Below are 27235 nucleotides of genomic sequence, written 5' to 3'. Positions count from 1 at the left end.
GGAAAAAAGTGATCCAGGCAACTCCAGACCCATTCATCTAAGCAAAAAGAAAAGGAGGACTTGTGGCACCTTAGAGACTAACCAATTTAGTTGAGCATAAGCTTTCGTGAGCTACAGCTCACTTCATCGATGCATTCAGTGGAAAATACAGTGAGGAGATTTATATACACACAGAACGTGAAAAAATGGGTGTTATCATACACACTCACTTCAGATGAGCTATTACCAGCAGGAGAGTGGAGGGGGGGAAAGAAAACCTTTTGTAGTGATAATCAAGGTGGGCCATTTCACTCTCACAAATCTTGGGAGACAGGCCAGTCCTTGACTACAGACAGCCCCCCAACCTGAAGCAAATACTCACCAGCAACCACACACCACACAACAGAACCACTAACCCAGGAACCTATCCTTGCAACAAAGCCCGTTGCCAACTGTGTCCACATATCTATTCAGGGGACACCATCATAGGGCCTAATCACATCAGCCACACTATCAGAGGCTCGTTCACCTGCACATCTACAAATGTGATCTATGCCATCATGTGCCAGCAATGCCCCCTGCCATGTACATTGGCCAAACCGGACAGTCTCTACGTAAAAGAATAAATGGACACAAATCAGATGTCAAGAATTATAACGTTCATAAACTAGTCGGAGAACACTTCAATCTCTCTGGTCACTTGATCTCTGACCTAAAAGTTGCTATATTACAACAAAAAGACTTCAAAAACAGACTCCAAGGAGAGACTGCTGAATTGGAGTTAATTTGCAAACTGGATACAATTAATTTAGGCTTGAATAAAGACTGGGAATGGATGAGTCATTACACAAAGTAAAACTATTTCCCCATGTTTATTCCCCCACCCCCACCCCCCACTGTTCCTCAGATGTTCTTGTTAACTGCTGGAAATGGCCCACCTTGATTATCACTACAAAAGGTTTTCTCCACCCCGCCCCCCCGCCCCGCTGGTAATCGCTCATCTGAAGTGAGTGTGTATGATAACACCCATTTTTTCACGTTCTGTGTGTATATAAATCTCCTCACTGTATTTTCCACTGAATGCATCCGATGAAGTGAAGTGAAGTGCATCCAACTATACTCTTAGCCCAGCAGAAGAATCTGTCCTATCTCGGGGCCTCTCCTTCTGCCCCTGCACTTATTCCCTTCACCTGGGGATAGGTTCAGTTGAGCTACTACCCCTTTCATGGCCATCTCCCCCTGGGACAGCCTGAAACTGGAAACCTGTGCTCGAACAGGAACTGTTTGCTAGGGAAGGTGCTGAAGACACAATGGAAGAGGAAATCCTTTGGACTGGATTGAAATTATTCCAAAGGAAAGTGAATGAGAGAAAATGTCCAGCGTTACCCTCCTAGCGAAAGAAAAGAATTAAGGTCAGAAAGGACCATTCTGTCCATCTTCTGTGTAACACAGGCCCTAGAACATCACCGAGCGCTTCCTCCAGAAAACCTACGACATGGGACTGAGCCAGAGCACGTCTTCTGGAAAGACATCTCCATGCATTAGAGCCAGCTGGTCAGAAACAATCTTTCTTCTGCAGTGACGTGAAGTTAAAGGACATGGAGATGAAGAAAACCTCGCCTCGGGTTATTGCTGGAGCTGAAGCAGAGAGGCCAGGACAAACACGGCTAGGGCCCAGGACTGACTACCAGCAGATCTGCCGTTTTCTATTCCTGGCTTTTTGACCATGAGCGAATCTCTTTGCTTCTCTGTGCCTCAGTTTCCACGACTATAAAATAAAGCTAATCAAGGTTCTGTTTTTTTCTCCTCTTTTTCAAGGCGGGACACTTAGATACATTTGGGGCCTGTCTACGCTACCGGTCTAGAATGTATTTGTAAGCTGATGACCCCCACATGTTGTTCAGAAGCTATGGATGACAGAAGCTCCTAAGGTTGTTCTGTGCTTAGCCCCTAGGGCACAGCTGGGCCGGGCGGCCTTTTCTCACTGTGCTGTGTAGAGCAGGTTCTAGGCACTAGGGATATGAAGAGGCTGTCGGGGACTAATTCTTGAAAATAAATATCAATGAACTGCAACCCAAATAAAAAATCACTGCTGCTAACATTGGTGGGTGATAAAATAGTAGCAGAGTGGTAACTAATGATGAGGACAGGGCAGTGACACAGAGAAATCGGATCCCTTGAGAAGCTGGACCCATTCAAAGAAAACAAGTTTGAAAATAACCAAAGGAAGGGTCCTATAGCTAACAACAAAGCATGCAGGCCACACCTACAGAGTGGGGAAGTGTATCCAGGAAAGCACTGACTGTGAAGAGGATTTCGGGGCCATGCTGGGCAAGCCATTCAACATGAGCACCCAGGGTGATGCTGTGGTGAACAGGGCTAAAGACATCATTAGATGTATGAAAAGAGCAGTGAGGCGCAGAGGGAGGTGACACACCATGAGGAAGACTGATCATGGAATACTGCATCCAGTTTTGGCGTAAACCTTTGAAAAAAGATTTTGAAATATTGGAGATGGAGCAGGAAAAAGCAACGAAACGTTTTGAGGGCTGGAGAAAAATGCCTGGGAATGAGCTATTGAAAGAGCTCAGCCTATTTAGATGATAAAAAAGATCGGGAGGTGACGTCATTGAAGTGTTGAAGTGACTTCATGGAGAGAAAATATCTGGTATTAAAGGGCTCATTAATCTAGCAGAGAAAAGCATAACAAGACCCAGTGGCTGGAAACTCAAAAGAGACCAATTCGTATTCGAAAGAGGGCACACATATTCAACAGTGAGGATGAATCACCAAAGGAACAAACTAGAAAGGGAAGTGGTGGGAATTCCCCACCTCTTGATGTCTTCTAATGAAGACTAGATGCCTTTCTTGAACGTGTGTAGTCAAAAACTAGCTCCTATGCTCTACAGAAAGCATGTGATATGCGGGGGGTCGGATGACATGCTCTAATTGTCTCTTCTGTCCATAAAGTCTGCTAATTTATGAAAAACTGAGCGTAGCATGGGGAGAAGCCTCTGATGTTTTACTGTGTTCGGCTTGAGCCCACAATGAACGCTCATTGAGAGGGGTGATCCAGGGGAAGCGGCTGAAACATCCAATGTGGCTGGACAGGGGCAGGACATAAGCACTGCAGGGGAGGGGTGGGTGTGGCTGTGACATCACAAGGGCCTTTGGCAGGACCTCAGCCTATTGGACAAAGGTGGTGGGGAGGCGGTGACCTCACAGAGAGATCTTGACATCAGCCAGGCAGGACAGGGGTGCAGGACAGGGGCAAGCTCAGAGATCCCTGTGGCTTTGCTTCAGCACGTCTCCTTCTCGAGGATTCTCCTGGAGGACTGAGAGAGCATTCACTTTCACATTTGTGAGCGCAAGGAGGACCCTCTTCGGAGTTTTCTCCTTTTCTTGTAGTGGTTTTGCTTGAAAACAGACGTCCCTGTATAGAAGGTAAGAGCCTCGGAGAGGTTTGGAACCTGTTCAGTCTGATCCATCAGGTGCCGGCTGATTTTTAGGAATGCAAAACACTAGATTGTGGGGGCAGCATTTTATTTCCGACCTAGGACTTTGTCCCTTAGAATTACTGGGGACATTGGGGTTTCTCCTTTTTGTTTTCCCTTTTCCTGTCTCTCCCTCCTTTCTCGTCTTCTCTTGCATCTTTGTCCTTTTCCCCTGCTTTCCTTTCACCACCAGGACCTGTCTGTGGGTGTGGAGTTGGGGACGGAGGGGGGGCGGGAGGGGTTGCACTCCAACTCTCATTGCGGGAGGCCCTCCCAAAGACATGTGGCTGGAATGGTGCTCTAAGAGTGACTCCCTCCGGTGGTGACCCGGGACATCTGGTGAGAACTCTCAGCTTTCTGCTTCTCAGAGTCTCAATGCTGATTGGGGGAGCTTGGGGCTATTGTGAGGGAGGAGGCTCAGGTCCTTGTTACCCTCTTTTAAGACCAAGGAAATAGGCCGTAACCAAATATGTATTTGATTGCTCTTGCCGCTTTTCTCCATTCATTGTCTTTGAGTAATTCACGATTCTCTCTCTAATGGGCTAGTTCTTCTCAAATACTTACTAAATAATTAGGTTTTAATCAAGCCAAATGCAACCCCATACCTCCAGTAACAAAGGAGTCAGGCGGCACCCTAGAGAATTGGGGACAATCCGCTGGAAAGCAGTGACCCTGAAAAGGATTTTGGGGCCATAGTGGACGAGCTGCTCAACATGAGCTGTCAATGTGAAACTGTGTTAAAAAAGGTTAAAGCCATTCTTGGCTGGATAGAGTAGTGAGGATGGAAATGGAAGTGAAAGAGCATTGGTGAGACTGATGTTGGAATGTTGAATCCAGTTCTTGTGTGCACATTTTGAATATTATGTTAAAACAATTGGAGAGGGTGCAGAAAAGATTCATAACTGAGTGATGGGGATGATGCCCTATAATGAGACATTGAAAAACCTCAATCTGTTTAGTATCTACAAGAGAAGAATGAGAAGTGAGTTGCTTGACTTCATGGAGAGAAAATGTTGAGTATAAAAGGGCTCTTTTATGTCGCAGAGAAAGGCATGACAAGACCCCATGGATGGAAGCAGAAATCAGAAAAAGTATAATGACAATAAGACCCAGATTTGTAAGAGGGTGGTTCGTCATTGGCACAAAGAACCAAGAGAAACGATGGCTACTCCATCTCTTGATCTCTTCGAATAAAGACTAGATGCCTTTCTGGAAAATGTTTGAGTAAAAGAAAAGCCCAGCTCTTCTGACATACAGGAGGCCTCAGGATACGCAGGGGATGAGATTAAATGCTCGAACGGTTCCTTCTGGCCATAAAGTCGACTAACTTGTGAAACCTAATTGTGGCCTGGGGAAGAACCTCTGTGTTCTACTGTGTAGTCGGTGTCACCCCACAAGGAAGTGTCATTGAGTGGGGTGATCCAGGGGAAGCAGCTGAAACATCCAATGTAGCTGGACAGGGGCAGGACATCAGCACTGCAGGGGAGGGGTGGGTGTGGCAGTGACATCACAAGGGCCTTTGGCAGGACCTCAGCCTATTGGACAAAGGTGGTGGGGAGGCGATGACCTCACAGAGAGATCTTGACATCAGCCAGGCAGGACAGGGGTGCAGGACAGGGGCAACCTGGGAGATCCCTGTGGCTTTGCTTCAGCACGTCTCCTTCTCGAGGTCTCTCCTGGAGGACTGAGAGAGCATTCACTTTCACATTCGTGAGCGCAAGGAGGACCCTCTTCGGAGTTTTCTCCTTTTCTTTCAGTGGTTTTGCTCGAAAACAGACGTCCCTGTAGAGAAGGTAAGAGCCTTGGAGAGGTTTGGAACCTGTTCAGTCTGATCCATCAGGTGCTGGCTGATTTTTAGGAAAGAAAAACATTAGATTGTGGGGGCAGCATTTTATTTCCGACCTAGGACTTTGTCCCTTAGAATTACTGGGGACACTGGGGTTTCTCCTTTTTGTTTTCCCTTTTCCTCTGTCCCTCCTACCTTTCTCTTCTTGCTTCCTTTGTCCTTTTCCTCTGCTCTCCTCCCACCACCAGGAGCTCTGTGGGTGGAGCGGGGGCCGGGGGGCGGGAGGTTGTGGGAGGCCCTCACAGAGAGGTGAGACTGGACTAGTGCTCCGAGAGTGATCCCCTTGGTGGTGACCAGGGCCATTCTTTGGGCTATTTAATGAGAACCCTTAGCCTCCCACCCCTCAAAGTCCCAACCTTGATTGGCTGAGGAGGGGGCTATTGACAGGGAGGAAACTCTGGTCTTTGTTGTTCTCTTTTATGACCAAGCAAATAAGTCACAACCAGTTCTATGTGTGACCAATGTTGACGTTGCTCTCCATTCATTGTCTCGGAGCAGTTCATGATCCTCTCGAACATTCCAATTCTTCTGAAATAATTGCTGAATAATTACTAGGAACAATTGTTGGTCTGTAGCTCATTTGAGAGCAACTCTGCTACTGACTGGCTGCATCAGCTAAGACAAGTCACTGCTCCTTTCTCAGCCTTCGTTTCTCCTTCTGTCAAGTACGAATAACAATCCTCTCCCACCTACCTCGCCATGGGTGGATGCTGGGGATCCACTGAAGAGTGTCACTCGGAGCAGTGCAGACTAGGGGGTGTCCTATCACGCTGAGCCATAGCAGATTATGACCTAATATTCGATTTCATTTGTATTTTATTGTTTTGAAATTGTGAAAAGCAGCAACTACTTAGCTCAGACTGAAGCATCTCATCTAATTTTCTAGAGCATAGTGTCTCCCCTTTGTGTACGATGAGACAGTTTAATGCGCTGTGTCGGACAGGAGATGCTCTTGTTTTGCAAACAAATATTTTTGCAAAGAATTTTCATCCTACTTGTTACGATTTCAAGAAACAAAGTGGTTTCGTCTGAATGGATTTTCTGACAGAAAACGGTTTCCATGCAAATGTTCACACCTTATTTCCTGGGCTTTATCCCTGCCTCCGGGGGGGGTTGTTGTCTGTTAGAACAGGAGTCAGGACTGTTGTCTTCTCTTTCTGGCTCCGTCACCGCTTTGCTGTGTGACACCTTGGGTAGGTCCAATGGGAACAGGGTCAATTCTCTAACTCCAGGCAGCAGTGAGCCTGGGTGAGATAAGGGATGTTAAGGCCGTCTGAGAAGGAGAAAGGGATGTTTCCAGGTGCTGAATGTCAAGAACTCTAAACTTTGCTAAAATGGCTAGTCTCGAGAAACAAGAACTAGTTGGGGCCAAACTTTAACCATTGTCTTTTTTAAAGGCCATTCAGGGATGTGAGTCCCAGAGAGCCATAGAGAGGGGAAGCAACTTGCCCAAAGTCCCACAGATCAAGAAGCAGCAATGGAAGCAAGAGTGACCCTCCCTCTCAAAGGCAGGGGGACCAGACATTGGGCCTGGTTGCAATTGCCAGCTGTGGGAGGGAGTGTGCGGCAGTGGTTAGTGAAGGAGTCCATCCATGGCTCTGACACTCAGTGTGACCCTGAGCCGGTAGCTGAGGCCCGTTTGCTATCAGTAGGGTTGGGGTCCCATCGCTACAGCCCAGCGGGGTTGGGAGGCTCCAGGAAGGTGTGTAAAGTGCTGGGATGTCAGGATCCTGGAGGCGCTGTCACCTCCGCCCTAGGGCAGTGTTCTGCACCCCCCTGCTGCTGGCTGAGTTTCTCCATCCCTTGACAATAAGACAGACTCTTGTTTTCACAGCCAGTCGATCGCCCTCGTGTCATCACCCTGCCTGCTGGCTGGGCAGGGTAACTCCTGAGGTCACCACCCTCTCCAGCCTGCCTTGGGCTTGGAGAGTGAGGAGGAGGGCGAGGGACATCTGCTGACCCTGAACATCCACCATCCATCATCCCATCACTGAGAGCAAGTGAGTGGCATTCGGGTTCCTCCGTGTCTTCCCCTGTCTGTCTGGGGAGAGGAGAAACAGGGGGAGAGACTATCTCCAAAGGGGGATTTCAGTTGCAAACAGCCCCCAAGAGCCCCTCACTCTTAGACCGGGCAGGGGCTTCTCCAGAGCCGTCTCCGGTGTGTTTGGAAAGGTTCCAGCAATGGGGCTCCCAGCCCTTCCCTTGTGGGACACTGTTCCCCAGGCTGAGAGTCTCTGAGCTGGGCCAGACCCTGTGAGCTGCTGAGTCTGGAAATCAATGGGGAACGAGGAGGGCCCTGGTCTTCCTGTGCTTAGGGTCTTTGTGACTTTGACGTGGAGAATGGTTTTGCAGGAGAAGTCCGGGCTCCTGGGTTCTGTTCCTTCTCTAGCCTGGGCGGGAGAGTGGCCTGGGACGACAGGAGGGGGCTGCTTGTCCAGAGTAACCGATGGTCTTTGGGACTGACCCCCTTGCTGGAAAAGGATGAGACTTCCTGGCTATTGCAGCAGCAGGGATTACGAGGGGGAATGTTGGGAGCAGATCATGCAATGAACTCTTTTCGTGTGTGTAGATGGCACTCCCTGCACTCCTGTGGGGGCAGAGGGGGCTGGTGTGGTTGGAGCAGGGAGGAGGAGGGACGGAAAAGGCCCAGGAGTGAAAGGCTGCCTTGAGCCCAGACTCACCCCTGCTCCCCGCTCGGTTCCAGGATGGCCAGGCTCCTGCGGATGGTCCGGAGGAAGGCTCTGCAGGTGGCCCCAGAGCCTGAGGGAAGCAGCTGCCACCTTCCCAAGGGGCAGAGCAAGCCCTGCGTCCCCGCTGGCGGGGAAGCAGCTCCCGTCCAGGCCAGACGGAGGAAGTGCCCCGCCTTCTGGAAAAGGAACCCGGCTCCCGGCGCAGGCGCCGAGCTGGGAGAGGCCCCGACCAGGCCCCAGTGGAGCTGGCCCAGGCTGCGGTTTCGCAGACAGGACCCACCCCAGGAGGGGCGCCGGGCAGGGTGGCTCTGGGGCTTGTTGTGTGGGCAGCAGCGGCCCCAGGAGCCCAGCCCTCCTTCCCATCAGGAGGCATCGCCCTGCCCGGTCTCTGAGGCCCTTCCAGCCCCCACCGGCCAGGAGGGGGAAGGTCCCTGTCCCAGCACCGGCAACTCAGCCTGGGACAGCGGCAGCACCTGGGCCTCTGGCAGCAGCCAGGCCGATGGGCGCCACTGCTTTGTTCCAGGTGAGGAGCCAGGCTGGTTTGAGGGAGGGCTGAGGACGGGATGTGAACACCCTGGGCCCAGACGCTCTCCCAGGGATACGGGGGGTTCCCCAGCCCAGGTGTTTGACCGGAGCCCCGCGAACCCCACGGACAGCAGCAGCCATCACACAGCTGCCCCTTCCGCACGGGGACCTGGGGGTGGGGGCGTGAAGAGCTGCTGCCACGTTGGTCCTTGCTGCTCCGGGCGGGGGGAACAGGCACCTCCCCTGGAGTCCTGGGCAGGGGAGGGGGGCTCTGCTCTGGGCTTCTGAAGCTGTTGGGGGCTGAAGGCATCCCTGAGAGGGAGGTTTGGGGCCCGATCTGTCCTGGGTGCCTGAGGTGGGAAGGGGGGTCTTGAATCCTGCTCTGCCCACCACACCCCTGTCCTTCCCTCCCTGGTGCAGGGACCCCCCTGGATTCGGAGCAGGAGGAAGGGGTGGACATGGCCAAAGATGAAGCTGCTGTCAAGGTCATCCGAGAGCAGCTCCAGTGCAGAGATAAGGTACAAATGTTCCCCACCTGGGCTGGAAGCAAGATTGCCCTGTCCCTTCCCAGCATCCCCACCCCCTGCCGAGGGCCTTGTCCCTCCTGATCCACCACCCCTAATGGGGCCCTTTTACATCCATGATGTGGGACCCCCAAGATGGGGGTGTTTGTCCCACAACAGCCGAGGTCATCTCCCCCCACAGATACTGTCCCAGTTCCTGATCCTGCTTGTGTAGGAGTGGTGGGGAATTTGGACAATAGGCGGGTCCCCACAATCCCCCATTGAGTCCTGAGCCCTGGAGCTGGTGTGGGTGGGGCAGGAAGTTCCCTAGCTAACAGGTTCTCTCTCGCTATACCCCACTCCTGGTGGGTCCAGGATGAGGGGCAGCAGCTCCTGTTCCTTCAGGCCATCTACCCCCCATGTCTGGCTGCACGGGAGAGAGGGGAGGACACTCTGGAGCCGCGCTGCTGCAAGGCGGCTGTGGTGAAGAGGATCGTGGTGAGTGAGACACGCCATATTGCAGCTGGAGGGAGGAGAGAGACACGGGATTGGCAGGGGTATGGCTGGGCTAATGGGTGGGGGCTGGGTGGTGTTGGAGGGGGCAGCAGAGGACAAGGATTGCTGGGGCTCAAGACTTGGGATAAGAGAAGGGAGAAATTGTGAGATTGGTCAGTAGTGGGCAGGGGGGGAATTGTGGGGCTGGAGGGCAGCTGAGAGTGGGGGCCAAGGAATCACATGGTCCCAGCTCGGTCGTCGGGATGGGGCTGAATGGGGGCAGTTTTGAGAGGGAGGAGGAGAGAAGGGGATTGGGAGTGAGCTTTGCAGGAATCCGGGAAGGGGGACAAGTCTGATGGGCAGGAAGGAATGGGAGGAGCGGGAGGTGGTGGGGGATCCTGCTGGCCATGTGGGGCACTGGCTGTGTCATCTCCTCACTGGGAGGTGTGAGTCGGGCCTGAATCTCACACGCTCCTTTGTCTCCTTCGCATCTCACAGGAGCTCATCGAGGAGCTTCCCGATGACTCGTCACCCAGCGCCATCCTCGCCCACTCCCTGGCTGCAGTGGGCAACCTCTGGTACTGAGACAGCCCCACTCCCAACCCCGCCGGCTCCCCTCACCCCAGTGCTGCTCAGGCCCAAGGCTGGGAGTCACCATCACTGTCCCTCCCAGGTCACCTCCCAAGAGTGGCGCCTCTGGCAGAGATGGTGGGGTGGGAAGGGTCACTCTCTCCTGGCAGGGCTGTTCTTTTCACTCCCATAACATGACAGGGGCCTTGGGGAGGGGCTCACTCCCCGGCTCAGATACAGGAGGGGCAGCAGGCTCCAGGAACAGGAGCTATTCCTGTCCTGCCGCTGTCTGTCTGGGACGCCTTGGCCTTGTCATTCCCTAGCTAAGTGCCTCAGTTTCCATTCTCGCCAGCCTGTGCCTCTATCCCTGTGGGTTGGTGTCCGTGTTGGCGACAGTCCCACGCCCGTACTGCACAGTCTAATACCAGCTCCTCTCTCTTGCCAGCACCATGAAACCTGCCCTGGAGCCAGCCCTAGAGACCCACCTCTTTCGAGCTGCCCTTCACTCCGTCTTCACCCTGGGCACGGAGAAGGACACCACCGACATCCAGGTACCTCCTCCTCCTCCGTCCTCTTACTTTTCCAGCGTAGTCCTTGGTCCCTGCTCCCTTGATTCGCTGGAGCTCCAGATTTAGGGGTGGGGTGGCGGAGATGGAACAAGCTGCAGGGTTGGATCCTTCCCTCCAGCAGGGAAGAGATTACCCCTCCCTGGGGGATTTCTTTCTTTCTTTCTTTCTTTCTTTCTTTCTTTCTTTCTTTCTTTCTTTCTTTCTTTCTTTCTTTCTTTCTTTCTTTCTTTCTTTCTTTCTTTCTTCCATAAGCCGTGTTTTGCCCAGAAGCCCAGCTTCCATCCATAACAACTTGGCTGAATCATACTCTTCTGCCTACAAGGCCCTCTGCAGAGACCTGCTAAGCTCATGGATCAAAGGTCCAGGGGTCATCAATTCTTGCGAATTGCCTGCAGTGGGATGTGAAGGAGAGAAGTCAGGAGATGTGTTTGGGAGTCTCCCCAGTTCTTCCCAGAGACCCCTCTTCCCAGCCTGAGGCAGGTGTAGGCCCAGGTTCCCTAACTCTGACCATGCTTTGCAGGCTCTGCACAAAGTCATCCCAGAGGTCCTGGATGCCATGCTGGGGAACCTGCTGGCAGAGTCCCCAGACACAGACAGGCTCCACTTCATCTTGGAGGTGAGCCCCATTTGACCGTAACTCTTTGGGGGACTGGTAAGGAGAGACTGGAAGATCCATTTTCTACTCTGTCCTCCTAGCTGGGTCCCCAGTGGGCCGTCCTTGGTTGGGGAGGTCAGTGCAATGCAGTGTCAGGTCCTTCCTTCTTGAGGGACAGAGGAAGGAGCTGGGACTTCAAGCCAGAGCTCTGCCTGGTTCTGCTGAGCACTAAGCACAGGGCTCCTGGCTGTCTTGGGGAGTGAGAGTCTGAAAACCCACCCTTCACCCACCCCTCCAACACACACACCGCATGAGATTTGGGAGACGGTTCTCAGAGAAGAGGCACAGGCTCCTTCCTAGAGAAACAGGAGGATCCCAGGGAATCAGCCCTTCCCTCTTATCTGCTCTGAAATTCCTGGGGGGATTGTGTTCTCAGTCACTCCCTACATCCCCGCAAGGATTTTCGTAGCAGGGAAGGGCCGAGGGTTCAGTCTCCTTTCTGGTGAACTGTTCAGGAATCAGGAGTTCTGGGAGGATGGGACCAGCCCCGACCCCAAACATTGTCCCAATCTAGAGAGACGCTGAGAAGCTGTGACCTGCAGGGTACAAGCTGCGTCCTGGGGGAAAGAATCCCCTTCTAAAGCTCTGCCATCAAGGGCTCACATATTCCCCCCTGCGCAGAATGTCTCAGGCCCCTGGGGCTGGGGGCGTGGGGCTCATTTGCAAAGCAGGTGCACCTGGCCACTGAGTCTGACCTGCCTCCTTTCCCCACAGCATTTCAACTTGTGGGTCGTGTCCAGGGTGTCGCAGGAGCGAGCCAGGGCTATCAGGAGCAGCACAGCCCTGCTGAGATACACAGTCACCCTCCCTGAGTTTGACATAAGTGAGCTCCGAGCCCAGCTTGCTGGCTCCAGGCGGAGGCGGGCTGGCTCCAGCAGGCTGCAGGATCTGCTGCTGCCGGGGCTGTGGCTTAGGAGGGTTCTTCATGGGGAGGCAGAGTGAGAGCAGGGACTGAGCTAGGCTTGAGTCAAGTTCTTCTTGTCCTGGTTCAGTGTTGTCCCTGGGCCTTTAAGGGGACCATGCTCCAGCCCCTGCTTGGCATCGCAAAGCAGCTCCGGGCTCCCTTGGCAGCAGAGCAAATGAAGGGTCGATCTCAAGCTCCTCTCCCCCAGCATCTCCTGCAGAGGGGCTAAGGGGAAGGAGCCCTCTGGCCCAGGGGAGCTGAGAGGAAAATGCTGATGGAGTCCCCTCTCCTCTCCCTTCCATTAGATCTCAGCTGAATTCCCTAGGATGGGTCACCATGTGGCCCAGCTGGCTCTATTTGTCAGCGATCCAGACAAGGACATCAGCCGGCAGGCCAGGGAGGGGACTTACCGGCTCTACCAACTGCTGCTCCAACAGAGGGGTAAGGAATCCAGCTGGGACACGGAACCCAACAGGGGACTATAAGTGACCACAGGTGGATAATGGGACCCCAGACCAGTTCTCTCAGACTGACCCCAGCTGGAGGACAAGTCTCTCTCTGCCTCTGTTCTTCTCCACTCCACTGTGGAGCCACCAATGGGATTGGAAGGACACAGAAACTGCAACCAGAATGAGAAAAGTCTCTCTCTCTCTCTCTCTCTCTCTCTCTCTCTCTCTCTCTCTCTCTCTCTCTCTCTCTCTTTCTTTCTTTCTTTCTTTCTTTCTTTCTTTCTTTCTTCCAGGCCTGACCATACATGACGCGGAAGATCTCTGGTGCTATGACTGGCACCAGGACAGAAGGCTCTTGGGCTACAAGAATACAGCCAGAGTGGGGGAGGTAAGGACACTGTGCCAGGGCATGAGACAGCTCAGGGAGTGTGGCTGGCTGGGTTCCCTGCAGCGGATGCCTCCTGGAGACAGGAAAAGAGCCCACTCCTTATTTCCAGCTCAGAGTTCCTCATCCAGCAACCAGTGGGACAGGCTGGTGCGAAAGGTCCCACATTGGAACCTCGCTAGTTGCCGTGATTTGAGTGTCTTACATGGCTGCATTGCTACGTGGCATAAGGAGGATCCCCGGGTGGGTGAGTTAATATAGGATTATAGCTCTGGGTGTCTCTGTACTCCTTGACCTCCTGGCTGATCGCCAAGTTTCTGAGAGGAGAGCCCTGAGTCAGTCAGTCACGATTGCTTGATCAGACCCTTGTTTAATTCCCTGCACCCTGTAGAAGCAGAGAAAGGAGGTGGGCTTTGCCCAATTCCATTGCGGTCAGGAAGCAGAACGCCCCAACCTGGGAACTGGGTAGGGGACATAGGGAGCTCCAGAGCCAATATGGAACACATGCGCCCCCCTCATGTCTCCAGACCCGGCCAGGGAATGGCAGAGTATCTGGACCTCAGCCACTGTTCCAAAGAAGCACATTGTCACTGAGCCAAGTTGCGGCTACTTGCTGCACAAGTAGAAAATCAAAGACACCCCCCCGCCCCCGTCTCACAACTGTGGTGAGAATATCCAAACCTTCGAACACACCGTAACACAGTGCCCCCAGACTGGAGTCAAAGGTGAGATGGGTGATTTCCACAACATCACAGAGGAGGCCTTGGAGTGGCTCCTGGATCGAGAAGGGCATCGACAGAACGCTGCTCCACAGACACCCCGTGAGAGAGACTGTGTGAGCTTGTCCCGCCTCCCACAAGCTGAATTGCTGCAGCAGAAGAAAAGTCTCCGAGGAGCGTCTGGGATGGGGACTGGGCCATGAGTCTCCTTGTCCTTGTCAGGCTGCAGGTTGGATTCCCTGTGAAGAAACCAAGGAGCTGCAGAGGCCATTCCCAGCGAGGAGAGAAATCACTAAGCTGCGGGGAAGAGACCTTTGGTCTGTCAGCTCCAACCCCCTTGCCCCCCACAACACACACACACTCCTCTAGCCGCTGAGGTTCAGGAGATCTCGCTGCTGGAAACAACACAGGGTCCCCTGTGGTCTCTGTGCCCTGCACAGCAGAGTGGGCCTGCTCACACACATTAGAGATCCATTTCCAGCACATCCTGGCCCCTGCCATAAATTGCCCTCCTGAAAGAGCCACTGGAGGCTTTGGTCCCTAAGCATCTGCGACCTTTTAATAAAGGGGCTTCCCTGAGCCCTGGGAGCCTGAAAGCCTCCTGGGGAATGAAGTGCCTTGGCCACAGCAGCTCTCTTCCCCGCCCTTTGGGGCACTAGAGGCCACTGTACCGCCAGGACTTGGAGGCTGGCTGTGGGCAATCTGCTCGAGCCTTGTGTCCTCTTGGTTTTAGGTCTTTGGAAAATTCTTCTCCATCGGGCTGAAAAGATCCTTCCTGCAGACAGCAGTGCAGGCCATCCACCACCCCCTGCTGCGTGTCAGCCAGGCTGGGCTGGTGCTCGTCTACTCCCTCCTGGGGGAAGCCCAGCAACTGATGGGGGTCACGGTAAGCAGCTGCAATCGACTCAGGAGCTTGGGGTGGGGGCCGGGGCCTCATTCCCATCCTATCGCCATTCGCTGGCCTGGTGGCAAGGAGCCTAGTGGGGACTTCTGGACTTCATGGACTTCTCTTCTTAGGATGTGGTGCTCTGCTATCACTCCTGGGAAGGACAGGAGAGTCCCCTAAGTGCCTCTGGGAACCTTTCCTGCCCCACAGAGCTGCACCCATTTCCCCATAGCCTAGTGTCCATGTCACCTGAGCCACCATCGAGAGTTACTCCCTTCCCTGGCAGCCTGGGAGGCCAAGGACTGACTGGTGATGTCGACTGAGCAGGAAGGGCTGAGGCACATGGGCGTGGGAAGCTGGCCTTGTTGCTGGTAGGGCTGGACCCGCTCTCGAGAGATTGGGAGGATTCAGTCAGCAGGGGCTGCTGACCTGCCCCGTTCCCCAGGGCTGCCATCCTGTGGCTTCAGCTTTTGTCACTGGGGTGACTTAGGGAAAGGTCTCAAGCTCTCCCCATCCCACTTCACTGCTGCCAGAATCCCTCCTGCCCCCCGCCACCCTGCTAGATCCCCCTCCCTTCCCTAGCTGAGTGGGGATGGAGGTAGGGGTGGAGGAGAGGGTTCTAGGAACTTGAGCGGTGTCCCCAGGTGGGTTGGAGGTGGAACAGCTGTCAGGGGCACGGATGGGGAGGTGGCAGGAGTTCAGCCGACAAGGAGGGGAGTTGGCACTGGAGGTCACTAGAGAGGACAGCAAGCCTCCATCCTGGGGGTCGGGAGGGTGAATCCACCACTCAGACATGAGCAGCTGCTGGGTGGAAATGATGGTGCTGGTTCCAGGTGCCCTTAATCCTCCCTGATTCCTGGGGAGTGTCTCCGTCTCTGACATGTTCTTGTTCCCCTGCAGCACGAGGATGTCACAGCCAAGGTCATGTGCCAGCTTCACATAATCAGGCACTTGCACCAGATGCCCGAGGCGCTGCAAGGGCTGTGGCTCATCTGATGCTCTTAAAGGTTCCCCTCCCTGTTCAGCAAGTCCCACTCCCTGCTGCAGGTACTGCTCTGTCTCACTGTAAATGGGGGGCTAGTGGAAGAGGAAATGGAGGCCCCTGGCACTCACAGAAATTCTCTCCCCTCTCTGTGGAGCCGTGTCCTTCCCTCGGCCCCCCAAATTCCTTCATCTGGGGTAGGAGCTCTTTCCCTCACACCCATACCCCTCCCCTCTTTCCTTGATCTCACCCCCATCCCATTCTCCGTGCTCCCAGGTAGAGATCTTCCTGCCCCATGTGGCGCAGAAGGACCTTTGTGTCAGAGCGACAGACTGTCTGCCCAACTGAAGCTCAGGAAGCTCCACATTTGAGGAGGTGAGGATGGGACAGAGGTTCAGGGCTAGCTTCATCTCCTGCCCTTTATTCTTCCTTTGGCCCTTCTCTGGACTCTGCGAGTCTGAGATGAAGAGGAGCCTGCTCCCCCCGTGTCTTGTAGGCCGTGGGGTGTGTGACAGCCTCCCAGATGGGTGCAGTCAGAAGATGAACCACCTCAGGGAGCAGTCGGGGCAGGTCCCTGGTCCGAGGAAACCAAGCAGTGGTAGGTCTCAAAGAGGCTGAGAGGGAAGACCCCGCTCCCTCACGGAGGTAAGAGTCATTGACTTCTTTGGGCATCTGGGTTTCTTGGGGGAGAAATGGGATCTCTGCTGCATAGGCTGGCTGGGAGCTTCCCCCATCCCTGGGACAGAGACATCTCCATCAATGTGCCACCCTTGTTCTTTTCCTAGCAAGAGACTCCCCAGAGAACTCCTCAAACCTGTTCTCCTGGAAGCGTTTGTGGGAGGAGGCTCCCATCCCTCAGTCTCCAACTCCATCATGCAGTCTCTTTCACCTAACATCTCCGCTCTCCAGCTCCACTTCCCGCAGCAGGACAAACGGACCTTCAGCTCCTAGAGAACAGACTCTGACCTCCTTCTGATCAGCAATGGGGTTTCACCATCCCCTCAGCAAACCTGTCAGCTGGGCTGGACCGGATTTGAAGGAGGAGGGTATCTCAGAGGGTGGCTTGGCCTATGGCTGCCTAGCCTGGGGCTAGGCCAAATTGATGACCAAGTGAGCCCAACCTGAGAGGAAACAAGAGGAAACAGCAGCAAAAGTACAGAAGCAGAGCGAGCTGTTCAGTCGACGGCCTTGGGCCAAACCCTGGAGTCCAGGGTAGGACCGGCTTCTCTCACCGTCCCTAAGGAAGGGGACATAGAAGACCCTAGAAACCCAAGAAGGGCAGGCCGAGCCGAAATCAGGCTGAGACAGAACTCCCCTCGAGGGTGGAAGGCCTTGTTTCTGTTCAAGACATTTTTGGACTTTGTTTGGAAGGAGCACGACCCAGGAAGGAGTGGAGTAAAGGCCAGTCACCTGGTTGGAGGGCTGAGTTCCCAGCCAACAAACTGAAAGAGTGAGTATCAGCGGGGTTGCTAGCCCAGCTAGAAAGCGATGACTCGAAGCCTGGCCAGCATCTAGCGGTGAGTGAACTCTGGTAAACACTTGCTTCCATTCTGGAAACAGCCTGGTATTGGAGAGTGGGTGGGGAGAGCAGGGAGGTGGGAGGGGTTCCTGAGACTGGGGTGGGGAGGAAGCTGTGGGGCTGGGAGGGGAAGGACATGGCCCAGCTTGTGGGAGGGATCCTGCTGGCTGTGTCTGGAGCCCTGTGTAGCCTCTTCTGTGGGAAGTTCCCATGGATCAGTGGGGCCTGAATCTCTCCTGCTCCTTTGGTCTCTTTGGGCTTCACAGGAGATGTCTGGTGAACTGCCCTTGGACTCTGGGCCCAGCACCGCTCAGAAATTATTCGCTACCTTCAGAGAGACAGGGCACAGCTCAGCCTGTTGGGTAGGCTGGAGACTCACACTTCACTCAAACACACAACCCAGAGGTGCTTTGGGAAGCACAGTAACAAAGAAGAGATTGAAGTGAAACTAAGCAAGAGAAAGAGACAAATTTCAAACAGACAAACAGAACACAACACACTTTGTAGTGACTTAAACTGAATCTTAACAAGTCACAATCTTTGCCTTAGCAGTTTCCTGACTAACATCTCAGCTTTCCTAACAGACCTTCTTTGATGTCCCTGTAGGGTACAAAACTTCTCTGTCGAATCCGCTGATTTGATTGCTTCGTCTTCTGGTTTCAGACCCTCTGTTCTCCTTCTGGGCTGCCTGGACCCTGACTGTAACATCTCTCTGGCCCAGCCTCTTACACAAATGTGTGCTGCAGCCAGGCCAGCGCAGGGAGCAGTGGGGACAGATGATCTCATCCTGTCAGACCAAGAAACAAGGGTCCCATTGAGGCTTAGATGGAAGATCCCAGGCATCTCCTGGAGGTAAGAACCATGCACTCTTCCGGGCACTTGGGGCTGTTGCAAGAAAGAGGGGGCTCCTGTTCCATAGCCTATTTGTCATCGTGACTGTGTTTTTTTATTCTCAGAGGATGCGGCCGGGACCCTGCAGACTGTTTTGTGCAGGAGGTTTGAGCTGGGAGATATCACTCCCTGTCATGACCCATGGGTCATTAACCCGGGTCTGCAGGGTTCCTGGGACCAGCCACCCTCCAGCACGCCACCTGGAAGCCTACGAAAAACTGCTTACCTAGGACTGACGAAGTCCAGACCCAGTTTGAGGCTCCTATTGGCAGAGTCCCAGAGCAGCTAATCGGCCCCCAGGACCTCCTTAAACCAGCAGCAGGAACAAGAAGCTGTCTGAACACCCGAGCTGCTCCCCGGCTCTGGACCGTGTGTTGGCTGTTCCTGCTCCCACTCCCCAGGCTTGATTTCCTGGCATGCGGACTCGGGGTGACTCATCTGACTTGAGGTGCTGAACACAATTTGGTCTTTTGCTTCTGCTCTTCCAGTGTCCTGACCCAGCTCACTCTCGACTCCTGTCTCGTGAGTGTGGACTCTGCCTCTGACCACTAGGTCTGGCTGCCCATGACCCGGCCGTGACACTGACTTTTCTACATTCCTCCAGTGCCCTTTTCTGCTCTCCAGCTCTGCTCTCCCAGCAAGACACACCGATGCCTTTGCTCCCAGAGTCCTGCTTGCCTGCTAGTCAAGGGCACAGGGGGAGTGCTTTTCTTGCCCCCTCCCCTACCACAGCTGCTTTTCCTCGGGGACTCTCCGTAGCGCAGAAGAGAATCCGTCCTGGCAGCAATTCAGGAAGTCACGGAAGGGACGGTCTGCTCAGCTCCCTCTGCAATGCCACTGCCCGAGACCATTACGAGTGGGTGCCCAGTGACTGCGCCGGCAGCTCCTTGAGAGACTGCTGGGGCAGGGTAGTCGTGTTTCCCGGTGACCGCGGGAAGCCATGCAAAGAGTGTGGCATTGAGGAGACTCTCCTGCTGTCCCAAAGGGTTTCTGTTCTCCTGCACGGTCAGACCGTGGGGCCGGCTGGCAGAATGGGGAAGAGCTGGTTGGTGATGAGTCGGAGGATTCACCATAGAGGTGGCAGCAGCTGCAGATCCTGGAGTCGCTGTGGTCGGGTTACCATGCGGCCAGATTTTCCCGGACATGTCCCGCTTTTGGGGTTTTAAATCGCCCTCCGGGAGGAATTTGTAAAACTCTCCAAAGGGCCGGGATTTCCCTCCCAATGCAGCACTCTGGGGGTGGTGGTGGGGGAGCTGCGCGCTCTGCGGGGGAGCGCGGCACTGTGTCTGGCTCCGCACCCCAGACACACTGCTCTGAGCAGCAGGGTATGGGGGGCTGGAGAAGGGGCATGGGGTCCCGAGGGGCAGTCAGGGGACAGGGAGCAGGAGGGGTTGGATGGGTCAGGGGTTCTGGGGGGAGCCTGTCAGGGGGTGGGCATATGGAGAGGTGTCGGGGGAGACAAGGGACAGGGAGCAGGGGGGGTTGGATGGGGCAGAGGTTTGGGGGCAATGTCAGGGGCAGGGATCGGGGGGGTTAGATGGGTCGGGGGTTCTGCGAGGGCAGTCAGAGGACAGGGAGTGGTTGGATAGGTGTGGGAGACCCGGGGGTCTGTCAGGGGGCGGGGGTGCGGATAGGGGGCAGGGCAGTCAGGGGACAGGTAGGGGGAAAGTTCGAGGGGGGCAGTTAGGTTGGGGGGGTCAAAGGAGGGGGCAGTTGGAGACAGGGAGAAGGAAGGCTTAGATAGAGAGCAGGGTCCTGGGAGGGGGCGATCAGGGGACAAGGAGCAGCGGGGGTTGTATGGGTTGGCAGTTCTGGGGGGGGGCAGTCAGGGGGCAGGAAGTGGGAGGGAGTAGATAGGGGGCAGGGCTACAACTCCCCCCCCCCCCACTCCGGAGTGTCCTCTTTTTTGAAAGTTCAAATATGGTAACCCTACCCTATGGGCCCAGCCTCCATTCCTGAGAGCTCAGGCGAACCTCCCCCTGTTCTCAGGGAGTCTTTGGCTTTCGTGGCTGGGCCTGCCTGCCGAGACAGAGGACTCAGTGTTTCCATCAGGCTGCTCAGTTGCAAATGCAGCCACCCAAAGACGTGAAGAATGGAAGCGAAAGAGCAAAGCTGGACCCTCCGCTGAGCTCCTGCAATCAAGTGAGCCCAGCCTGGGAGAGACGAGGGAAAGCTCCAAGGTGGCTGCAGGGAGCCAGGGGAGGAGAAATAAATAATTAATGATGAATCCTACGGGCTTTGTCTTGTGTGGTGAAGGGTTTAAAATGGGTCTAGTTACGATCACATTCAACTTTACAATCGCTGTGTCTGATTGAAGGGCAGATCTGGAAAGGTCAGAGGTCACTCTAGGAGCTTCAAGTCTCACATTCTGTCCCTATTGCCTCCTTTGACCAGCTGATCTCACCCCAACACATCCCTCAGGTGGTCGCAGTGGTGAGCTCTTTCCCTCTTTTTCTGGAGTAGCCGCCAGCATGGGGACAGGATACATGTGGCCAAGGAAATGGAGAGGCATGGGGGTCACTTGCAGAGGCATGCAGAGAACTTGCAGAGTTGCCTGTTAATGCAGCTCCTATGGGGGAAGCACAGTAGGGTACCGTGCACTCCGGGGCACCATTTCAAATTTTGGTGGTGACGGGGAGGATAATTTCACCATGATTCAAAGGGCTACTTCGGCACCTGAAAACTCTAGTGTTTTGGCAGATAACTTAGCAAAGAGCTGACAGGAACACTTGCCAGACTGCTTTCCGGGGAAGACAGCTATAAGAATGGATCCAGGGAATGGTTCTGTATCTCTGAGCTGTTTGGACACTTTCAGGGAACATTTCAGATGCAAGACAGAGATCCCCAAAGTTATCCTGGGTAAACCTGAGAGACTTCTGGAAAACTAGCAGATCCCACATCTCTGCTGTCACTTTGCACTGACAAACTTGGACTGTCCGAACCTGTTCATGTATTTTACCTGCTTTAACCTCTCAATAACTTTCATATATAAAAGAAAGAAAACTAAATAAATGACATCGTTACACCGATATAGGGCCGTAATGTAAACCCGACCTCAGAGTTGTCCCATTGAAATGGAATTATTCACAGCAGTCATTAAAGTTAAACATGCACGTAAGGGTTTCCAGGGCCGAGATTAAGGCCACAGTTTATGAGAGGTGCAGACGCAAGAAGAGAAGAGCTGTGCAAAAACTGAAATGCCACTTGGAACTTGGCCCAAACAATGCAGCATGACAAATAAACTCATCTTGTTATACAGTAATAGAGCTGGTTCAAAATGGTTTTACACTCACAATGCAACCTTTGAATGAAAAATGCCACTTTGGATTACATTGATCATTTGAAAAAAGTTCCCTTTTTAAAAAAAACATTTTGGATTTCTCTTCCCACTTGAGAGAGAACGTGGAGTTTTTCCCACCAAAACTAAACAAAAATTTGATCATTAAAAACATTTGCAAATAAGTTTGAAGAATATGGGGGGGGGGGAAGTGGTTTCTTCTTCAATTTTCATGACCCTCCCCACCCCCGCTATTTTTGACCAGTTCTAATTATGAATAAATGTCTGTCTGTCCATGAATGATAAGTATGTCTGCTACTGAAACATTTACAAACAAGGGCTCTCATCAGGAGCCCTGAGGTCACATGACGCAGAGAAACACCCAGGCCTGCGGGGTTCACGTTCTCAGAGACATAAACCGCCCCAGGACGGGAATGTCACACACAGCACAGCGGGACTGGCCCGGGTTGGTGAGGTGCATGTTTTGCTGTTGCTGGCAAATTGTGCTTTTTTGAGGTGTGTGGGGGGGGAGTTATATTTGAAAGGAGTTCTTCCTCCTCTCCCACTCTCAGCCAGGGGTGCCGGAACAGGGGGGACCAGGGCCCACCACTTTTTACTGGCCATAACTGTGAGCGACTGGATGAAGAGGGAGAGAAGGGAGCGGGGCGGAGGGGGAAGGGGGGGCATGAAGTGGGGGCTCAGGGAGAAAGGCGGCGGGGGGGGCTCGGAAAGGGGCGGTTTGAGGGGGCCAGACGTCAAGGAGAAGGGATGGCACAGGGGCTAGGCCACAGTTTGGGTGCCAGCAGCCCCCCCCCACTTGTAGGAAGCTTTTGCCCATTCTGCCGTCGTCTCAAATAAATTTGTTACAATAAGAAAACTTTGAGCAACAAGGAGACTCAGAGACCCACAATAGAACCGCTAAAATCCTCACCCACCCCTGGAGCTGGGCAAACAGAATTTTCTGGTCACTGGCAATTCCAAAAAAAAAGATGGAAAAAAACTGGTTTCAGGTTGAACAAAACATTTTTCCAAATTTTTGATGAACCAAAAAGCTTTTTTTAAAAAAAACCAAAAAGACCCAGGAACATTTCAAGGGTTGTAACATTTTGAATTTTTAAAATAAAACTGAAGGACATTTTTAAACAAAAAATTGTTTCAAACTGAAAAATCAAAATGGTTTGTTTGGAAAGTGTCTAAACGAAATGCTTCGACTTTTTAAGAACGGGGGGAGGGGCTGGACGTGAACAATTCAGCAGACTGGATATGAATTCGCAAACTGCTGAATCTAAAATAGGTTTAGATGAAAAGTTTCGCCCAGTCTAGTCCCCACCATTGAGGGCATCGTAAGAGGGATCAGCTCTTCTAGCTGGTTCCCCAGCCCAAGTCTGTCTCCATTTAATGGGTCCCTCCCCCCACTCCGGTTTAGGGTTGCCAATTTTAATTGGACGTATTCCTGAAGATTTTATCACATGACATAATCTTTAATTAAAAATTAATCTTTAATTCCTGCAGACTCCCGGTCATCCTGGAGGACTGGCAATGCTACTCCAGTTTCCTGGGCCACACCCGTGTCCCCACCTAATGGATCCCTTCCTCTGGGTTCCTGGGTGAAGCGTCTGTCCTCCATGAGCAGGTCTCCTTCACCATGCTCCAGGGCTGGGTCTCGATTCCTGTTTCTAATTCCCTGGGCCTAGTCCCCATCCCTGTCACACACTGCGGGGAGCTCAGATTCCTGTGAATCCTACAGACTTCCAGGCTGCTGGGAGGGATGAGTCAGCAGCTTGCTGAAGACGAGTCGCGGGTAGGCATACACTTTCCCTCTACCTTTTCAAAACCCACATAGGTATAGTGAGACCAGCACCCCCACCACCCCCACCACTCCACGCACCATGAGACGATTCCAGGACGCTGGCTCTGAAACAAAAGAGAGAGAAAGGCCCCATTACTAAGGGACTCCGTTAAATCATCCCACTGCTGCCATGAGGATCCCAGAAGATGAAGACGTTCCTGGGATACAGTAAGAGCTGAGCTGGGTCATGTGCACATGGGCAGCACTCAGAGCAGCGGGAATGAGATCTCCAGGCTCATTATCCCCATCGGCCAACCTGACGGAGGGAGAAAGGTGAGCCCGGCAAAGCAGCCCCTGTTCCAGAGTCTGGGAAGTGGGATTTTTAAGATGCTCCAGGATGGGGTCCCTCAGGTCTTAAGGTTGAGCCCATAGCAGGGTTTGACCCTGGACCATCAGCACTGAAAGAACGGCAGAGTAGGTTACGCTGGCGGGAGAGTGGCACTATATGTCCAGGAAAGCATAGAGTAAAGTACAGTAAAAATCTTAAACGAACCCAACTGTATCCTAGCATCTCTAACAACAGGAATTCCACACTTGAAGAATAAGAATCTAGCAGCAGGAGTATACTACTGACCAGGATGGTGACTGTGTGAAATTTACAGAGATTAGAGAGGCTATAAAAGCAGAAAACCGAATAATAATGGGGGTTTTCAACTATCCCCATATTGTCTGGGAACATGTCCCCTCTGGATGGGATGCAGAGAAGTGATTTTTAGACACCATCAATGACGGCTTGTTGGAGCAGCTAATCCTGGCACCCACAAGGGAAGGGGCAATTCTTGATTTAGGCCTAAGCGGAGCACAGGGGCCGGTCCAAGTGGGGAATGTAGCTGAACTGCTCGGTAATAGTGACCATAATGTAATTAAATTTAACATCCTTGTGTGGGGGGGAAATGCCAGGTGGTTAGAGGCAAAAAACGAGCATCCTTTAAAAAACGTTAGGAAAGGGATAGGGAAAAAGGCATAAAATATCATCATGCCACTGTATAAATCCATGGTACCCCCACACCTGGAACACTGTGTGCAGATCTGGTTGCCCCATCTCAAAAAGGATCTATGAGAACTGGAAATAGTACAGAGGCAGGCAACGAAAATGATTAGAGATATGGAACAGCTTGCATATGAGGGGAGACGACTAAGGGGGGGATATAAGAGGTCTATAAAATCATGAGTGGGGTCGAGAAAGTGAAGAGGGAAGTGTTATTTACTCCTTCACATAATGCAAGAACTGGCAGTCACACAATTAAATGAAAAAAGAAAAGGAGGACTTGTGGCACCTTAGAGACTAACCAATTTAGTTGAGCATAAGCTTTCGTGAGCTACAGCTCACTTCATTGGATGCATTCAGTGGAAAATAACAGTGAGTAAATTTATATACACACAGAACATGAAAAAATGGGTGTTCAACATGCATACTGTAAGGAGTGTGATCACTTAAGATGAGCTATTACCAGCAGAGGAGTGGGGTGGGGGGAGAGAGAGAAAACCTTTTGAAGTGATAATCAAGGTGAGCCATTTCCAGTCCATTTCCAGGAGTTAACATGAGCGTCTGAGGAAGAGTGGGGGAGCGGGGGGAGAAATAAACAAGGGGAAATAGTTTTAAACACCCATTTTTTCATGTTCTGTGTATATATAAATTTACTCACTGTTATTTTCCACTGAATGCATCCGATGAAGTGAGCTGTAGCTCACGAAAGCTTATGCTCAACTAAATTGGTTAGTCTCTAAGATGCCACAAGTCCTCCTTTTCTCTTTGCGAATACAGACTAACACGGCTGCTACTCTGAAACCTGCCACAATTAAATGAATAGGCAGCAGGTTTGAAACAAACAAAAGGAAGTATTTCTTCACACAATACACAGTCAACCTGTGGAGCTTGTTGCCAGGGGATGTTGTGAAGGCCAATAGTATAACTCTGTTCAAACAAGAAGTAGACAAGTTCACAGAGGATAGCTCGACTAGTTCCTATTAGCCAGGATGGTCAGGGATGCAACCCCATGCTCTGAGTGTCCATAAACATCTGACTGCCAGAAGCTGGGTGTGAATGGGATGGATCACTCGATACTGACCCTGTTCTGTTCATTCCCTCGGAAGCACCTATCACTGGCCAGTATCGGAGGAAAGGACACTCGGCTAGCTGGGCCATTGGTCTGACCCAGTGTGACCAGTCTTAGGTACTTACAGCTGAATGGCATTTTTAAAAAAGCCCTTTGCGATTGATGGGAAGCTGGAAAATGTGCCCAGAGGAGGCTTAGAAAACAAGTCAGTTGATGACCTGTTGTTTGATCCCAGTCAGATATTTTCACATATTCCAGCAAGGATGCCCTGATGTCGGCAGCAGTCTGTCTTTGTGATTGCATCATGAGCCCATCTGTTAGCAGGCCTGTTTGGAGTCTGTCCACACCGCAGCTGGCACCATGCCATTGCAGAGAAACTAAATGAATTCTTTGCAGCAGTCTTCATGGCTGAGCATGTGAGGGAGATTCCCAAACCTGAGCCGTCCTTTTTAGGTGACAAATCTGAGGAACTGTCCCAGATGGAGGTGTCATTAGAGGAGGTTTTGGAACAAATTGAGAAACTAAACAGTAACAAGTCACCAGGACCAGGAACTCAAATGTGAAATTGCAGGACTACTAACTGTAGTCTGTAACCTATCATTGAAATCCGCTTCTGTACCCGATGACTAGAGGATAGCTAATGTGACGCCAATTTACGCGAACTGGGTAAACAGGCATCTCAGTGGGGTGTTAACCCTGAAATCTGCCACCCTGCGGGCGCCCACCCCACCAGAAGGCTCTGGGTGCATCATTGCCATCCCATCAGAGCTCTTCTGGGGTGATGCAGGTGGGGGAGCCACCCACAGCCATCTGCTCAGGTGGCTGTGGGCTGGGCTCTCCCTTCTCTGGGACAGATCTCACCCCGAGCCAGAGGCTGGTGGCCTGAGGGCAGGGAGATCCCGGCCTGCCCAAAGAGTAGTGCTGGGCCTCCTCCCAGCCCAGCACATGACTACTGTGAGTAGCCAGGATGGGACCATGGGGGAGGATTTGCCTGTGGGCCTGGATCCCACCCTGTTTCCAGGTGGGAAGCGCTGGCCTCCAGCTCTCACGGGAAGCTCTGTGTGAGTGGCTGGGGTCACACCATGGCCGCGGGTTTGTGCTGCTGGCATTTCACTCCAGCCGCCCCCTGCAATACAGCCTGTCCTGACAGGCCTCTGGCCTGAGTGCTGATGTAAACTGTCCAGGGAGCCCGGGACCCAGCTCCTCTGTGCGGCGTTACTGCTGCTCCTCGCCACGCTGAGAGTCACCTGGAACCTGCACCCGGGGCAGTTTGGGTGGGTTGGGCCTGCAGGGGCCCATCCAGACCCAGCTGGGGGGTGGGGCGCGGGGGAGAGAGTAGGAATTGGATTAATACCCACCCGGCATAAATGGTCCATGGAGGTCAGTTGATCTTCGAACCTTTCCTGGCCTTGCTGCCCCACTGCCCCCTTTCTAGCTGGGGCCTGTGGCAGGTGCAGGAAGGGGAATCGTGAGGGGCTGTGAGTGCAGCAGCTCCCTGCACTGTGCGAGAGCGTCTCTCCCTGCCTGTGACTGATGGGAAATGTTCAACTCCTACCTGACACCAGCTCCCTGGCTTCTGTCTTGCAGGTTTGTGATAAGAGGAGGAGGAGACTGCGTGTATCTGAATGATGCGAATGGGGTCAGCAGCTTGCGATGCGCCGGTGAGAGACACTGGATCTGCACCAAACGCGATGCATTTACACAGGCACAGGAGGCTGCCGTGGTAGGGGGCTCATAAGGAGAGTACTGTGGAATTAGTCCCGGAAAAGCGGGACTGATCTCTTTACAAGATCACATCTGAGCAATTCCAGAATATCGGGGAATGCTCTGCGCATCACTGGGCAGAGCACTGTGGATGCAGGTGAAAACCAGAGATGCTATTTGCACATCTTGTCCCCCCACCCGCGCCGTCTCTTTTTCCGCCAGTGGAACGGCTCAAATCCAGCCTTTCCAACCTCCCTCAGCTGGACCAGGAACTCTGCCTAACTGAG

The sequence above is a fragment of the Natator depressus genome, chromosome 14, assembly GCF_965152275.1.
Source record: "Natator depressus isolate rNatDep1 chromosome 14, rNatDep2.hap1, whole genome shotgun sequence".
NCBI lineage: Eukaryota > Metazoa > Chordata > Testudines > Cheloniidae > Natator > Natator depressus.
Note: the sequence above shows the minus strand (reverse complement) of the source record.